The sequence below is a fragment of the Octopus sinensis genome, linkage group LG5, assembly GCF_006345805.1.
Source record: "Octopus sinensis linkage group LG5, ASM634580v1, whole genome shotgun sequence".
Taxonomy (NCBI): domain Eukaryota; kingdom Metazoa; phylum Mollusca; class Cephalopoda; order Octopoda; family Octopodidae; genus Octopus; species Octopus sinensis.
The window spans coordinates 31,543,306-31,556,391 of NC_043001.1; the positions used below are offsets into that span (position 1 = coordinate 31,543,306).

At 34.6% G+C, this 13,086-nt stretch overlaps 1 protein-coding gene across 10 annotated transcripts in view; it reads right to left on the bottom strand.

The window, feature by feature from the left end:
- Positions 1-13,086, bottom strand: part of LOC115211760 (dual specificity tyrosine-phosphorylation-regulated kinase 1A) — a 509,539-nt gene that overhangs the window by 54,139 nt on the left and 442,314 nt on the right. Inside the window, exon 1 of one of the 10 annotated variants that reach the window (XM_036503301.1) lies at positions 6,969-7,013. The exons of the other annotated variants lie outside the window; for them this stretch is intronic. The gene's annotated coding sequence lies outside the window, so the exon portion shown is untranslated. Of the gene's footprint in view, positions 1-6,968; positions 7,014-13,086 lie in introns of those variants that run through there. 10 annotated transcript variants of the gene reach the window in all.

Below are 13,086 nucleotides of genomic sequence, written 5' to 3' on the forward strand. Positions count from 1 at the left end.
AAAAAGCACCCACTACACTCATGGAGTGGTTGTCATTAGGAAAGGCATCCAGCTGTAGAAACACTGCCAGATCAGACTGGAGCCTGGTGCAGCCTCCTGGCTACCCAGACCCTGGTCGAACCGTCCAATCCATGCTAGCATGGAAAACGGACGTTAAACGATGATAATGATGATGATGACAGCCATGATGCAATTTAAATTTACTGATGTAATGCATTAATTGTTGCTCTTTGGTCAGTGTTTTTCTTGGATATTTCCCTACTCTTTTACTGATTTCAGACATTGGGCTGTGATCATGTTGGGGTAGCACCTTCAAGGTTTTAACAAGTGTCTATTTTATCGATCCTCATACTTATTTTACTGACCTCTATCAAATACTTATGATGTACCTTTATGGTGGGAAACTAACATAACTCAATGCAAGGGTTTACACCAGTACACACATGACAGGCTTCCTCACAGTTTCTGCTTACAACATTCATTCAGAAGGTACTGGTTAATTTAAGGCTCCAGTAAAAGACATTTACTCAAGGTGTAATGTGGTATGATCAAACCTTAAATCACATGGTTGTGAAGCAAACTTCTTAACCACAAGGCTATGCCTATTTATTTAAAAAGTTTTACCAATAAGCCGACAGATGTAATTTTGAACTCGTCTTTCCCAACTTAATGCTTTCCAAATACAGTAAATTAGAATAAATTTTAAATTAGAATATATCTAAATTTCACTATCGAATCTAATGTTCATTTTTTAATGCAAAAAAAAAAAAAAAATCTCAGAATTACTAAAATCACTACTTTTCAACTTTAAATCCCTATGAACGGAGCTGTTGTACAATATATCATAGGCACAAGCATGGCCGTCTGGTTAAGAAGTCTGCTTTTCAACCACATGGCTTTTTAGTTTAGTCTTACTGTATGGTACCTTGGACAGGTATCATCTACTATAACCCAGGTTGAATAATGTCTTGTAAGTGAATTTGGTAGGCAGAAACTGTGTAGAAACCCATTATGTGTGTGTGTGGTGTGTTTGTCTCACCCACTGCTTGACAAGTGGTGTTATTTTGTTTACATCCCTGTAACTTAGTGGTTCAGAAAAGGAAACTGATAAAAGTACCAGACTTTAGAATAAATACTGGGGATCTATTTGTTCAGCTAAACTTTTGAAGGTGGTGCCCCAGCATGCCTACAGCTCAATGATTGAAACAAGTAAAACATAACAGATGGAAAAAAAATAAATTAAGTTACCGAAAATTATAATTAAAGTTAATTAACTGATGGATATTTAATAGAAGACAAAATGAAAGAAGCCTAGAATAAAAAAGTATTTATTACTTCCTTCATTATTAAGAAAACGAAAGAAGACCAAGTTTAATAATGGAGAAAATGTATAAGAATATCTACAGTAACAAATGCAAGTAACCAGAATGATTTCCCTTAGACTGCACCTGCAGGTAACAGTCAATACCGTCATAGTTTAACAATTGGTATTGTCAATAACTTTATACTGCATTTGATGGAATAACCGACGCACAGGTATATTAGATGCACCCTAAGCTCAGCAGTGTATATTTAGGAAAAAGTGAGTGTCAAGCTCAAAATTAGCTTATGGGAGGTTAAATTTTGTATATAGGGCCTAAGATGATTTTTTCAAGCACTTTTTTTTCCAGCAAAAAAAGTGCTTTGTATGTGCCATTAATATGGTAGTTCTTACGATTTGAGTGTCATAACTTTCATTATTTTTAACTACAGCACAATAGTTTTGGATATAAATATGCATTAGCTTATGTCAGAATTTCATTCGCCTGTAGTTAAATAATCTTTGAAGTTTTAATTTGAAGTAACAAATCATAAAAGACTTCATAAAAATATAAAATATAAATTCAGAAATTCATCACTGGTCGATGAATGTTTCATACATCCAAATAAAAACATATGATATAAACAAATTAAAACCATTTTACAGAAGGTAAAAATAATTGTGTAATAATTCTATTTGTCTTATTTGAAAATGAATGAACCAAAAAAGTTGACTAATAATCTCCAACATTAATATCTTAATTACAAGGTTCCAATTTTAGCAGCAGATTCTAATTATAGATGTATAGTTCTAACTTAGTAGCAGTATTAATAGCCACAATCTCAGTTAACAAACCACTTGCAAGTTCATTAAACTGATATTTATTATAAAGTTTAACAAAATATAAGTACTCGTTAAACGTAAAAATAAAATGGATGTATATGTTAATAAGTGCAGACATGGACGTGTGGTTAAGAAGTTTGACACCTTGGGGAAGAGCCTTCTACTATAAGCTCTGGGCTGACTGAAGTCTTGCGAATAGATGTGGTAGATGGAAACTGAAAGAAGCCTATCATATTTGTGTGTGTGTGTTTCCTTGTCTTGACATCATGTGATTGTTGTAAATGAATGACATTAATTTCCACTGTTCTGCAATAATATGTCTGGCCATGGGGTAATAGTACTGTGCATGGAAACAGGTAAGGGGGTAGCAACAGCCATAGAAAATCTATCTTGATAAACTCCATCTGACACATATAAGCATGGAAAAGTGGAAGTGATGATGATGATGATAATAAAGTAGACTGGTGAACTGATTTAAATGTCTATTTTTATTAATAACAAAAGTAATTCTTCAATTAGCAGAAACAAATAACTGGCCATACCTATACACTGAGTAAGACTATAGTAATTATAACCATAAAGTAATGCCATAAATTAAGAAGCAAAGAAACAATGAAATATCCACATTAAAAATTACCTGAAATTTTGGTAACAAAAATAGATTAACTGTGGTGAGAGAATCAACAACTAATCAGCAATTATTAATGTTTATAGATTAAACCTACAGATTTGTAAATATAGATTATTAAAAGTCTTGAAGCAAAATCTCTCACAGAAATTAAATTGTTTAACCCAATGGCATTCATACCAGTTATTTCTGGCCCAAATATTCTAGTTGTTTTATGTTCAGACCAGACAGACCTGGCCTCTCACATGTACCCAACAATGCCATTCTAAAAATACAAACATGATATGAGATAATGAATGATAGATTTAGAACAATGTGAATAAATAAGCATTACATTTGACAAAAATAGGCGCAGGAGTGGCTGTGTGGTAAGTAGCTTGCTAACCAACCACACGGTTGCGGGTTCAGTCCCACTGCGTGGCATCTTGGGCAAGTGTCTTCTGCTATAGCCCCGGGCCGACCAATGCCTTGTGAGTGGATTTGGTAGACGGAAACTGAAAGAAGCCTGTCGTATATATGTATATATATGTATATGTGTGTGTGTCTGTGTTAGTCCCCCTAGCATTGCTTGACAACCGATGCTGGTGTGTTTACGTCCCCGTCACTTAGCGGTTCGGCAAAAAAGAGACCGATAGAATAAGTACTAAAAAGGTGGTGCTCCAGCATGGCCGCAGTCAAATGACTGAAACAAGTAAAAGAGTAAAAGAGTAAAAGAGAGTAATCTAAATTCTAAAGGGTTAAAGGAAGCAAAAAAACTATCATGAAGTGTATAGATATTTAATAAATTAAAACAATTTTTGTTTGATAATATAAAGTACTTAACATATTAAAAAAAGCTTGGTAATGTTCATAAAGTTATGGAGATAACTCATAACAAAAATCTACATAATATTAGTTTCAAATAAGGCACTGGTTAACATTCTTTTAAAGGAACATGTCAAAAGCTTATCTATCCTTCTAGCTTGGCTCCTGTGTACAGATGATGCTAGCAGAAACTAAAATAGATATTTGGGGTGGGGCATGCAGAAGAGAGCCACAAATAGCAGTATATAACAGCAGTAGAACTGTACAACCCTAACAGAAAACCAAAAATAGTAGTTTGCAGCAACAGCAGTAGAATATCTGACATAACTAAAAATACTTGTCTAATTTAATTAATAAAAAAATATTTCTTTATCAATTAACATCAGCTCAAGGCAGGCAAAGATTATACATCCATGTTAAAAGTAATTATCCTCCCTTATTAAAATAAAAATTTGAAAAAAAAAAAAATCAATCTTAAAAAAAAATATGAAAGTTTTTAACTTATTTTAAACAGAACAGTAACTGTCTTCACCATTAGACAAGCTATCTGTATAGAGTTCAGAATATAATTCCAGGATTGATCAGTAATATATCATAGCTAGGCATGCACATGCACACACGATTTGTTTATTTTACATCAGTTTTTCCATGCTTGCATAGGTTGGAGAAATATGTCGAGGCATTGTTTTATAGCAGGATGCCCTTTCTTGTTTTCTTTTCAAATCAGGGATCTGGTTTCACACAGCTTTGAAGGCACAAAAGTGAATGGGTTTGTTGACAGGAAAACTGTCAATGATACCCCTACCCACCACAACTTTTGCACAAGCAATCACAGGGGTTAATGACTACACACACACACACAATAACTTCTTTTCAGTTTCTGTCTACCATATTTTCTCACAAGGCTTTGTCAGCCCAGGGCTGTAGTCAAAAGCACTTGCCCAAGGTGACATGCAGAGGAACTGAACCTGCACTAGATGATTCTGAAGCAAACTTCTACACCACTCTGCCAAGTCTGCTCCTACACACACACATGCTCCCCCCACCCATGTATTTTATTTATTCATTTTTACAACGTCAATGACTCCCAAATTCTATACAAAATTCAAGGACCTTTGAAACTGAAATGAAAAATAAGCAGAAGGTACTGTAACTGATATTAAATGGAACTTGGTAAAATAGTATTACATGAAATACTGATGACAACAATGATGATGAATATATAAGATCATATAGTGCACAACTAATTTTAGATTAGTGTCAAAGTATTGACTGTCCAGTTGTAAGAGAGAGAACAAGTTAAAGAGTCACAACATTGTTTAACAATCAGTGAAGAGAAAGGCTTATGTAACTGGTTTTTGACTTCTTAAAAACTGTTGCAAGATCTTGTATATTTTGTTCCCATTATTTAATCAACATTCAGTCCAGGAAAATATAATATAATAAAATAAAAAGGAACTGCTCATTGGTGTTCATTGAGTAGAGACTGGATCACTGACTAAAATGTATAAAATGATTAAGTCTACTGCTGAAATTATCTGAACTTCATTCCCCAAACTATTTTAGGTTAACCCTTTCGATACCAACCCGGCTGAAACCGCCTCTGGCTCTGTAGTACAAATGTCTTGTTTTCAAAAGTCTTGAATTAAAACCTTCCACCAAACCTTAGTCATAATTTATGTTCTTAACACTAGCTTAATGACAACTAAAAATATATATATATAAAAGTTCCTTCTCGAGCCATACCAGGCTCATAAGGGCCAGTTTCCCGGTTTCAGTGGTGTAGAAATTCCCCACCTGGACAGGATGCTGGTCCGTTGCAGGATTACTCATTTTTGCCAGCTGAGTGGACTGAAAATGAAGTGTTTTGCTCAAGAACACAACGTATCGCCCGGTCTAGGAATCGAAACTACAACTTTATGATCATGAGTTCAACACCCTAACCACTAAGCCACGCGCCTCCAATGACAACTAAGTTATTTCATAACTTCTTTGTTATAATTAAAATTAATTGAAAGAAACACAGAGCATCTCAAAATAAATATGGTAATGAAAGAGTTAAATTCTCTCATCTCCATTAACGAGGAAAAATGAAGAAATTAGCAAAAAGATCTAAATAACTTTTACATCTAGGTTTGGCGATACAAACAGGAAAATAGGACTCAAAACATAAGTATATATATTTGATAAGTGCCATTGTATGAAACGCTTAGCCACTGAGCCACTCTGTAATCTTTGTTGATTAATAATAATAAAAAAAAACTGTTACAATTTGAAATTTCGAAAAGTTGATATCAAAATATGTACTTATCAACATAAATTTTGAAAGAATCCTATTAAAGCCCTATATGGCAAAAGTGAATCACTATTAGCAGTTGTATTTATAGGCTATAATAAAACTCTTTCCAAAATACAGCAAAATTCATAACACTATTATTTTCAATGCACAATTTTAACTCAAAATTCTTGCAAAACAAATTCAGTATGCGGAAAAAAACATCCATCATGTTCTTATTACTAAAATAGAAAATATCTTTATGAAGCTAAAAGATTTTTCTGGTTAGAATTTTTTGAATTATTGTATCAGATACACAGTATTTGACAAACAGAATTTTTTGAATTATTGCAAGATACACAGTATTTGATCAACAGAACATTGTCTTCATTTTAATAATGCTTCATGGTTTGGAGAGATTCACAGCACCACCAACCAGTATATTAATGTCCTGCACATATGAAGTTGTGTAGTTATTCTAAGTATGTTGTTTTACCCAAAATTGAAGCTGTTAATATATTTTCTTTAAATATATATAACAAAAAAATAAATAATAAACTAAAAACATATGTAAAGAAAATAGAATTCCACATATAGGTAATATCATATTAAAATATTTCAATTTTGACATTTTATTGTATACTGGTGTTGAAAGCAGTACAAGAAGATTGATCTGCTAGCAATCCTAAGCACAATAATATACTGGAGTGCTTTCCCATTGCTCATTCTAGGTTCTGAACTCTATTTCAAGCTAATGAAATACTTATTAATCATAAAGTGTCTATGCTACTTAAAGTGATGAACTGTATTTCCCCATGGTACTTATTTAGTGTTAATTACATTGGACAATTAGGAGCTATAATGCTGGAGATGGGATACTTGACCAGCTACAACTCTTTGGGGAACCAATAAACAACTGAATTTCTTTGGCTTGAATGATATATTTAAAGCAATTAAGAACAGCATCTTTTTGTCTATCACTCGTTTCTTCAACCAGTTTAGGAATACCTCAAAGTATTCCTTCAGCCGGTTAAGGAATACTATAGCAGTTTTAATTATACTGCAGTGCATGTATAATTTCTTTCATCCAAGCAAGTTATATAATTAATAATATTTACATTTTTATGACTTGATTTTTTCCTTATGGCATTGAAACCCTGCAAAATAATTTGATAGGCATATATATCAAATAATTAGTAATTAGTGAAATAAGATATTTAATGATGGTACTGCCTTAATATAGTGATACTACTGTTGTATAGTGACAGTGTCACTTCAAAGTGATAGTATTATTAGATAATAGCCCCAGTAAATCTGGTATCATTTCTGACAGCTAAGTAAATGGATGTATATACATTTAAAGCATGTTGCTCCAAGTCACAGCAAATTGCCTGCACTTGATTCGGATGACTGAAGACTTATTAGTTTGGTCATCTGATCGGTCCTACCATCGGCAGTAAAACCTCACAAATGGCATGCTACGAAATAAATCAAACCAGTTGAGTAGCAGTACTGATATGAGAACAATGCAATTGGAAGACTGGTGGAGAATCACAATGATGTAGTGACTCACAGAAGACACTGCTGGCAGTCAGACTAATTAATTATACAATAGTCTTCCTTATCCGAGGAAGTTCTCTTTATGGGCAACTTGTGAAACATTTGTTTTATTTTGTGTCATTAAAGCAAAAAACAAAACAAACAAAAAAAGAAAGAAAAATAAAAAAACCCACTAATTTGGATGAGCATTAAAAGCCAAAATATAATAGCCTAATATTCTTAATATTGACAAAAGTGAACATGCCAGAGAAAATTTGTAGTTAATAATTCATATCTGAAGACCAATTAAATCTAAGATAAAGCAGCTCCTTAAACGTTTTTATGCCAATTTTATAGCTGCAGTATCCCACCAAATTCATCATTTTACAAAGTAGATTATTTTTTGTACTTTTGTCTAGCCTGATACCAATTTTCATTATTATCAAAACTATTATCACTATTCAACAACCAATGTTTAAATAGGTTGCATAACCTACAAAAATTAGCTCATTCATAATTTTCCCTAATTTTTTCTTATCTCCCACATATCAATCTGCATCTCTGATTCATTCTACATCTACGCTAGAGTGTTGTCTATAGAATTGAGTATTTCATTATTATTTCATTCAGTTCATATTTTCTATTTTATCACATCTATAAAAGATCTCTTTTGTACACACACATAATTCTTAGCTGTTATCTTCTCCCGAACTCAGTGCAAATGAAAAGTTGCTAGTCAAGATGAAAATAAATATTGCCATGCTTAAAACATCGTTTTCAATAGGCAATGCTTGTCGGTGGGGAAAAGTGCAAGTAAAATAAAGCAACATGATGTAAAAGTGTAACGATGCCGACAGAACGAAGTTTACTAAGTGCATATTGAGTCGGGACATGTTTGCATAAATGATATGAGACACAAACACATCAAGAACCAAAACAATGCTCATTGAAAATGAAAAAAATAAAATGTAAATATTGTAGACATTTCAGCAAGTAACAAAACTCACTCTTAGTGAACCTGAAACTTTTCACAGTGAATTAAATGTATTTGATTTCCATTTTCAGCACATAGGATGAAATTATAGAGGAAGCCTTATAATTTTAAGTTTTATTTCAAAAATGCTTAACATTAGAGCTGACTGCTAAAACTGAATTAAGTCAGTTAAGTTTTATAGTTCTTCACTCCTGGACTCAAAATGAATGAATGTGAAGTGAAATGAGAGCAAATATCGAAACTAGTTTATTCTCTACTAGCACTCTCCTAGATGACAGATGAAGCTACTGTGACATCCTGTGTCATCATCATCATCATCGTTTAGCGTCCGCTTTCCATGCTAGCATGGGTTGGACGGTGCAACTGGGGTCTGGGAAGCCAGAAGGCTGCACCAGGCCCAGTCTGATCTGGCAATGTTTCTACGGCTGGATGCCCTTCCTAACGCCAACCACTCCGTGAGTGTAGTGGGTGCTTTTTATGTGCCAGACGAGGCTGGCAAACAGCCACGATCGGATGATGCTTTTTACATGCCACCGGCATGGGGGCCAGGCGAGACTGGCAACGGCCACGATCGGATGGTGCTTTTTACGTGCCACCGGCACGAGGCCAATATAGGAATACAACTTTGTTATTGTCTAATTCCGATCAAGCAGACTTATGGTCAAAGGTGATCATCCTATCCTTTATTAAGATACAGTATGTCCAAGATCACATTACCCAATGCATCCTTCCTTCCTTTAAGATGTAGCATGTGGTTTGAAGAATATTAGGCTGCTGTTTGCAGCATGTGTAACAACCACATAAACACTCTCTGTTCTCAATGGGCAACTGACTGTAATTTTTGAATAAAGGGTTTTATATATGGACTTATGAGGTAGGGATAATTCAGGAGATTAACTCAACAGAGTTTCTCCACAGTTACTTCCCTACTAAATTTACCCTGAGGTCAGATCAACACAATCAAGTCATAATTAAATACAAGAAATTAATAATAATAGGCACAGGAGTGGCTGTGTGATGAGTAGCTTGCTTACCAACTACATGGTTCTGGGTTCAGTCCCACTGCGTGATACCTTGTGTCTTCTACTATAGCCTCAGGCCGACCAAAGCCTTGTGAGTGGATTTGGTAGACGGAAACTGAAAGAAGCCCATCGTATATATGTATATATATGTATCTGAGTGTATATGTTTGTGTGTCTGTGTTTGTCCCCCTCCCAATATCGCTTGACAACTGATGCTGGTGTGTTTACGTCCCTGTAACTAAGAGGTACGGCAAAAGAGACCGATAGAATAAGTACTAGGCTTACAAAGAATAAGTCCTAGGGTCGATTTGATTTGACTAAAGGCAGTGCTCCAGCATGGCCACAGTCAAATGACTGAAACAAGTAAAAGAGTAAAAAGAGTAAATAATAATAATAATAACAATGTTTTCAAATTTTGGCACAAGATCAACAATTTCGGTGGGAGGAGTAAGTTGATTACATCAAGCCCCAGTGTTTGACTGGTATTTATTTTGTCGCTAAGCATTTTGCCTGACATTCTAACAATTCTGGCAGCTTGCTGCCATAATGATAATAATAATAACAATAATTGCGGGATGAGATAGGAAAGTTATGGGGCATTGAGGAAAGTAATGGTGATACCAGTGGTAATCGGAGCATTGGGAGCAGTTTCCAAGAGCTTTGAAAAACATATTAAGAATACTGGAGCTGCTGTCAGGCTCGAAGTGATTCAGAAGATAGCATTGTTGGGTACAGCTCGCATTCTAAGGAGAGTATTGTCACTTTGAGTCACAGGAGAAGGCACTACTTGAAACCTTTGGTTATTTGTTATTGCCTGCTTTCAAGTAAAGAACAGCTGGTAATTAAGAACTATCCGAGAGTCTCTCAGAATAACAATAATAATAACAATCCTTTCTACTATAGGCACAAGGCTTGGAATTTTGAGGAAAGGCGGGGGGGGGGGCTAATTAATTACATCAACTCCACTTCTTGACTGGTACTTATTTCATTGGCCTCCAAAAGGATGGAAAGCAAAATTAACCCTGGTGTAATTTGAACTAAGAATGTCAGATGGACAAAATGCTTCTAAAGCATTTTGCCTGGCATGCTAATGATTCTGCTAGCTTGCTGTTTTAATAATAATAATTTCTACAATGGGTACAAGGCATGAAATTTTTTAGGAACGGGGACTAGCCAATTACATCATCCCCAGTGCTCAATTGGTACATATATCTTTGACATGCTAACAATTCTGCCAGCTCACTAAGATGATGATGATGATGAAAATAATAATAATAACAATGATGATGATAATAATGATAATAATAACATAACTCAAATATGTAAAATGCATTGGTTTGAGTAATAGTTGTTTATCTCTACACATATCTACTTAGACGGTCTACAATAACAAGAAAGAACAAATGATAAAGAGATGACTAATTACTTTGTATACCATGAGTAATTAACAAAGCATAAAAGAAAAACAAAACGAGGCGGTGACGTCACCAGTGGGATACAAACAATAACATTGTAACCATCACCATACTGGTAGCTGTAAGGTGACAACGCACACACACATGCATGTACACACGCACGCATGCATGCGCACACATGTATAAACACAGGCAGATCAATTTACATAATACCAGTTGCCTAGCAACAGTGGGGGCTCTCGGATCACATGTTTATGGTATAAACAAACCAAGATATGTGAGGTAAGTGAAATATAATTAAATGAAAAAAGAAATTGTGCTATAGGTTACACAGCTGTTCTAGTTATGTAATATATAGTTACATTAGTTACATAGCTGAAAAGTATTTATATACTGGGGAGTTCTTTAATATTTACACTATTGTTATCTATATTCTGAATTTTGCAGTGCTTCACTGTAAGAAAACTGGAGGGGAAAGCCAGCCTAAGGTTTTAAGGTACAGGCAACTAATAGAGTGCCAGGGGGGTTAGGGTAGGCAGAGGCAGTTGTGGGTTATTTCTGTACTGTTGGTTACTACAGCAATAACAGCTCTCAGAATAAGTATACTTTATTACTGAAATACTGAAGAAAAAGGAGTAGTGGTGGTGGTGGTGTTGGTGATGGATCGGGGTGGGAGGAAACCAAAATACAGGCCTTCCAATTAAACAAAGAGAAAAGAAGGCATTCTTCAGTGAAATACAAGAAGGTTCTGACAGATGTATTTAGATTAAAAAAATAAATAAAAAATTGTGAAGAAGGGAAAAGGGGAATTAATCCCCTCCCACCATTTTTTTTTTCAATACAACAGAATAGTTTTTCTATTAATTTTTCAAAATTATAAGCGTGTGTGTGTGCAGGGAGAAAGAGAGAGAGAGAGAGAGAATGAAGGAGGAAGAAAGCTAATATTTTAAATGTAAACTGAAGAAGCGGTTTAATTAGTTTTAAATTAACAACAAATCTAATAAGAAAAAAACAAAAATAACTAAAACCCCTAAAAACTGTACACTACATCATATCTCCTTTAAGTCAAAGACAAACTCGTCTTGTTTCACTTCATTACTGATCTCTCTTATGGCTCTGCATAATCACAAGAAATTGAAAATCTCCTAAAATGGCAAAAAAATTCTAAAAAGATCCAGATGTTAGGAGAGTTATTTTTAATTTTATAAGTAAATACAGTTTCTTTGTCTATTAAGACCCAAGCATTTTTTAAAAACAAAATGTTAAACAATAGCATTCCTACTATTTTTGTAACTTGTGAAAATAGTGCTCCAAAACATCCAGTAGCTTTTGACTTAGAAGGGTTGAAAGAATTTTCTGATTAATGGGAAGACCTTTTATTTTTACTACAACTGTGCTGAATCAAAGTATCATTAATCACCAATCTGTTTGCCAAAAAAGAAACAGACATGGATTTAACAAATCCCTAGAATAATTTCATCAAGAAAACGCAAGTCCCATATCAGAGAGTCTGTGTACAACAAATAGATTTAAGTGTAATTTCTGAGAAAAATTCTTCATAAACACATATTCTCAAAATATAAACTACTCTTAAACAAGTATCTAACAATATTCTTTTCTACTCCTAGGCACAAGGCCTGAAATTTTGGGCGAGGAGGTCAGTCAATTAGGCCGACCCTAGTATGCAGCTAGTACTTAATTTATCGACTCTGAAAGGATGGAAGGCAAAGTTGACCTCGGCGGAATTTGAATCAGAACGTAAAGAAAGACAAAATATGGCTAAGCATTTCACCTGGAGTGCTAACGTTTCTGCCAGCTTGCCGCCTTTTAAAATAATCTTTTCTACTCTAGGCACAAGACTCGAAATTTTGGGGGAGAGGGCCAGTCGATTAGATTGACCCCAGTATGAAACTGGTACATAATTTATCAGCCCTGAAAGGATGAAAGGCAAAGTCGACCTCGGCGGAATTTGAACTCAGACCGTAGTGACGGGCGAAATACTGCTAATTATTTTAAGTATTTCAATAATATGAAGAGTTAGTAATGTATTCAGTCGGAAACTTGACTGCAACATAAGGTCGTGGTATATGATCTAAGTAGTGAAGTAACAGAAAGAAAGGTTTTTCTCAACTTGAGCATCAACAATAGAAAAGGGCTATCGTTCAATAGCTGATATTCTTCTCTTATAAACCTGTGTTTATTTCTCTCTCTCTCTCTCTCTCTCACTCTTACATCCACACAACTGTGTTAACTCAACACCTCCCAC